The sequence below is a fragment of the Sphaerodactylus townsendi genome, linkage group LG10, assembly GCF_021028975.2.
Source record: "Sphaerodactylus townsendi isolate TG3544 linkage group LG10, MPM_Stown_v2.3, whole genome shotgun sequence".
In the NCBI taxonomy this organism is placed as follows: domain Eukaryota; kingdom Metazoa; phylum Chordata; class Lepidosauria; order Squamata; family Sphaerodactylidae; genus Sphaerodactylus; species Sphaerodactylus townsendi.
The window spans coordinates 67609224-67614900 of NC_059434.1; positions in this window are offsets into that span (position 1 = coordinate 67609224).

Here is a 5677-nt window from a genome sequence, read left to right on the forward strand (position 1 = left end):
CTCAAAGGGTATTTTTCACCCTTACAGTTTGTTTTTCACTCTTGGAGCCTGGCTGCGAGAAAATTGCTTCAATCACAAGAGAAGATATTGGGGAGACAGAGTTTACTCCCTTTATTCCCACTTTTTGATGTTCTTTTTTAAAAAAATCCTTCCAAGCCTTTCTTTCTTTAATAAATGAACTGGAAGTAACTTCTTACCTCCATTAGGGGTTAGTGCAGATGGGGGTGGGGCGTGGAGAGAAGGTGTCGATGCTCAGTGTTTTTAACATGAAATTACAAACATTGGCTTAGATACAATAGAGCCCAAACAGCTACATCTTCTGTGCCTCCCTGAAACTATAGTCTATGGGTTATTGGATCCCCCCCATCCTGTTAATGGATATTCAGAAAGAGAACTTTGGGTCTGAGCCATTCACACATGTAAGAGTAGAGAGGAATAAGTTGGGGAATGCCAAAGTAGCAAAATAGACTATATCACTTTGGGCTTCAGTTAGAAAATTTTGGAGCATCACATTTTGGAATATTTCCCCATGGTACTGCAAAAAGAAAGTCAGTCCAGCAAGCAAAGAAAGGGAATAGAAGTTTCTCCCTGCCAATTTCTTTTTCTGTGTGCCCTGAATCATTTATTTTAAGAAACATTCATAATTAGAACCTACCACACACACACAACTGAACTTCACAGTAGTGAGATTCATTCTATTATACATCAGTATTCAACTGTTTTGTTCTTTGACATCATATAACCCAAGCTTAAGAGATCTCAGATCCAAAATCAGCTGATCTGTCACAGAAAGAGTGGTGACTTGATCCTTATCAGTGGCATCTGGTGTTTTGTTTGGATTAATAAAGAAGTCTGTTTACTGTTGAGATAAAGCACAGGCATGATTTCTGCCTGTTTTCACCCATCAAACCTGTGAAGCCCTGCCTGCCTGCCTGCCTGCCTGCCTGCCTGCCTGCCTGCCTGCCTGCCTGCCAGCTAGTATAGGCAAATGTGTTTATTGAACGCCTTCAGAATCTAATCTTGCTTCAGATTAATCTTGAGCGTAAGCCAGAACAGATCCTCAAGCATTTTCTGTCATCACTGTTACTGAACTGTAATTTGCTTGACTATAGTTACTGAACTGCAGACATTTGAGTACACAGAACTTTGCCTTCGAACCACAAAGGCACATGATCAGTACACAGAAATAATGTGTAGTTGTTCAGTCAGAGGCTCACAGTGAACCCTGTGTCATTTTTCTATAATTGTTTGAATGTTAAAAGCTGAACCATGATTTGCTAATCAGAAAGCAAGTCACACATGTAGAGTTGTCATAATCCCTTTTCATAGTTTGAATGTCTTCCAGTGACTGGTGCTATTGCATACACATGACAATGTGAAACAGTCATTGCTGATTTTGACAGCAAAGAGTTAATCTTCCCCAGTCATGTTTTAGAAAGAAAAGGGCTGTTTTTCCCCAACCAAATTGGACATGCAACCAACCTGTGCCTGCTGGTGTCATTTTAGAAGAAATTTTAGCCATTTAAAAATTTCCACAGTGATCAGATCCTGCTTGAACCTGTGGTGCAGTGGCAACACATAATTTCATTTCAATTACCAAAACAGCCTCTTTACTGTAGAAGAAGAAGAGTTTGGATTTATACCCCACTTTCCTCAACTATAAGGAGTCGCAAAGCAGTTTACACACTCCTTTCCTTCCTCTCCTTACAGCAGACATCTTGTGAGGTAGGTGGGGCTGAGAGAACTGTGACTGATCCAAGGTCATCCAGCCATCTTCATGTGTAGGAGTGGGGAAACAAACCTAATTCACCAGATTAGAGGCTGCCACTCATGTGGAGAAGTGGGGGATCAAATTCAGTTCTCCAGATTAGAGTCCACTGCTGTTAACCACCACACCACACTGGTGTAACATGCAGTTTGGCTCTGAAGGCATTTATCTAGCAGCAATGTACTGACACATAGACATGGTTTGTGGGTATTCCCCAAACTGCTAGTGATTCATACCAAAAGCATTCCAATATATGAACAATAGGGACATCTACAACAGCCTAAAACCAGAATTCAAGGGACTGGGAGCAATTTTTGCCTTAAAGCTGCTCCCAGGTTTGTCAGGAGGTGGAGTTGCTGTAATTCATTTTCCTTTTACATCCTAAATTTCACACAATTATGTCACAATTCAACAGTGTGATGTATTGTCAGTGATGAGTGTAGAATGTGGAAACCATAGCACCTGAAGCAGCACATGTTCTAAGGGTAATTATAGGTTGTTTTGCATACAACACATGGTAAGAGAGTTCAAATGACTGCGTGCCCCATTTGTCCTGTACTTGTAAAGCAATATTTTAAAAAGGGAACACTGCACACTTACTCTGTGTGTTCCAGATGTGGCTGAAGAGCAAATAAACAAAATCCCTCTTTGAATTTTTGTTTATGTTTACAAGGAGGTGTGAATTGCTTGTGCTATTTTCCTTTGTAATTTCTGCCTCACATGAAGAGCCACTCATTTACTGCTCCTCATTCCCCATGGACTTAAATATTCTGTGAATCACAGCCTGGTGATTCTTCTGTGACTAGGAATGGGTCAACTTCTGTCTCTTCTGGCAGAAAGCTGGCCCTTGTATCTTCCTTATTAGGAAGTTAGGAGCTAGCCTTGGATTCATTTTTGTGTTCTAGCTTGAAAGCAGGGCCTGGGTTATAGACCAAGAAGGGACCCAGAGGGAACCATTCCTCCCTTCATAGCACTGATTTGCCCTACCTAAGTGTCTCCCACCCCCAAAATTCAGGATTTTTAATTAATGTTGAGATGCCTTGTGTTTTTAGAGGGGTTTTTTTTAGAATAGTGACATTTTTGGTTAAATTAAATCTCTGACAAACATTGTTCCAACCCCCTCTAAGCATTGGTGATCCAAATTCCAACCACTTAACTCTTGTGAGGTAGGTGGGGCTGAGAGAGTTCTGAGAGAACTGTGACTGGCCCAAGGTCACACATTTATAGTGAGTGTTTATAGTGGATTTGTCAAGATTAACTTAAGCATGTTTAAATGTTTTGTGCATGCTAACTCCTTTATCTTCTATGAGCAGGGCGTAAGAGGGCAAAGGGTAACTTAACAAAGTGTCTTCTTTTTCTAAGAAATATGTTCATTATAAGACAGAAAAACATCTGGATCTCTCCCCTCCACCCTAGTTTCCTGAAACAATCAACCAAAGTTTGTCCTTCATTAAAACTTTTTGTTTTCACAATGTTGAGAGCACCATGTTCCTGCATCAGTCTTCATAGCAGGGCCATTAGAGGCCTGTGATAGTGATGAGATTTTCATAGGCTTTGAGAAGGAGCATGGCATAGTGGACAAATCTCAAGAAGAAACAACCCCTTGAATGTAGTCTTGCAACTCAGTGTTACTAGGAGTTAAGGACCTAGTCAGTAAAAAATTACTGTAACAATATTCACAGGTTGAACCGTCATGGTTTAACAACTTGCAGTTTTTTTGCCTTTGGATATGGCCTCACCCTAATGATTGCACATACTCTGATTAATAGGTTCAAGGAGTGGCTCCACTTCAGATCAGATTTGGCTTCCTTATAACGAGAAAACTAAACAAAGCTAGTAGCTGAACTTCAGATTCATGCAAAATTAGTTTAGAAAACTAAACAAAGCTAGTAGCTGAACTTGATTCATGCAAAAATCCCACTTAAGTTCAGTGTCTCCAGTGCCACTTGGCAATGCCAAGTGTAACAGAGGAAACTAGATCTAGCTTCTTTAAGAGAACACAAGGAGCTGGGTAGCTCCTTCATAATGATACAAATTCCCCATTAGTGACTGGTCTGTCTGTAATTTTTCAGCATGTATAAATAAATACAGAATTTCTACATACAGGAAACAGTTACATAGTCTCTGGAGAGCACTTATTGCGGTTGTCTGGTAACAGCTCCCAATGGCAGGTGATACCTGATAACTGCCACTTCCCAATCCACAAAAACTTCTGGATATCTACCAGAGGTGGAGCAAGGGGAAACTGCACCCTTGCCATGGCGCTGCCCGCCACACCCCAGAACGTCCCCACCACACCTCCGCCCGGGGCATTGCACCCTCCTGTCCCGTGGGCACTACGCCACTGATATCTACATAGCATACAAGTTCTTTCAGACATCTAGGCTAGAGAGGAAATTAAGTGTTCCAGCATCCTTTCCTCCACAATGCTATATATGTCAAAGGTCATTCTAGATATGAAGATACTCAGCAGGTTCCTTGTCAAGCAAATGTTGTGGGGAATACCTAACGAAGACCTGTCTCAGTGCTTCCCTCAATGTTCCTGAATGCCTGTCTTTAATGACAAAGGCAAAAATGGAAGTGGAAACCCGTTAGAGGTCTGTCAGTCCCCCGCTCAGACAATAAAACACTTGTAGGTTTTCAAGGATTTTATTGAAGACATATGAGAGACTGAAGAAGACAATTCTGGCAAAAAGGCGCCAAACACTGGATAATGTGGATAGCATAATCTCCACCCCCACATGGAAACATGGAGAGTCAGAAGTGTCCAGCCTGGAGGCCCTTCTCAGCCGCAGAACTCCACGGCCAGAACTGTTGATAGCAATGCACCTGAAAAGCAAAAGCACTCCCAGACATTTCCCACCTCCCAGCAAGAGCATCCTGACAGGGTCCCATCTTCCTCCACCCCATTAGGCCAATCACTTCCCATGGAGCTTGCCACTCCCACATCCCTTCACCCACCAAGAGACTTGTCTGAGGAGGGGGATTTTGTTGCCCCTACCTATTTTCCTGTCCCCCTTCCTATTACACTCCCCCTGGCCCAGTGATGGAGGGGGGGATGGTGGGTTCTGGCCCATCTGCTCATTTCCAGCCCTGCCACCTAATTCAGACTTTCTTTCTTTCTTTCTTTCTTTCTTTCTTTCTTTCTTTCTTTCTTTCTTTCTTTCTTTCTTTCTTTCTTTCTTTCTTTCTTTCTTTCTTTCTTTCTTTCTCTCTCTCTCTCTCTCTCTCTCTCTCTCTCTTTCTTTCTTCAATACCCCCCCCCCCACACACACACAGTTGGACTCAGCTGAATTAAATTTAGATGAAATTGCTGGAAGTAATATTAACAGTCTAAGATATGCTAATGAAACCAAATTATTGGCAGACAAAAGTAATATCTATTAGGAAATGGCACAATTGTAAAGTTTTCTATCCTTGGCTCCAGACCATACAGCATTGCAAAGCAGTTGAAGATCTGATAAATAACATCCTATTAAGCCTCTATTAAATGTGCATAAAGGCCCATTGGCAATCCTAACTGGAAAATACCCTCAGCTTATTTATTTATCCAGTGTTGGATCTCATGAATTCATGTGACAAAAATGGGTGCCCCTACAGGAAATGTTTTTGTTTGTTTAATAAACATAAACCCACAGATTTCTTGATTTGGGCTTCTTCATCGAAGTAAACAATTCATCAAAGTAAACAATTCATCAAAGTAAACAAACAGTAAACAAACTGACTTTTTTTCTCTGTGAAAAAATGAAACATAAAAGAGTTTTAATTACTAACCATTAGCCTTAAGGGGTTAAATGAATATCTTGAGTTTTCACTGGAGATTTACATACCACATGTGCTATCGTATTTCCATTCATATATATATAGGACTTTTCTCAGTCATTAACTTAGTCATGCAAAGGAATTCAA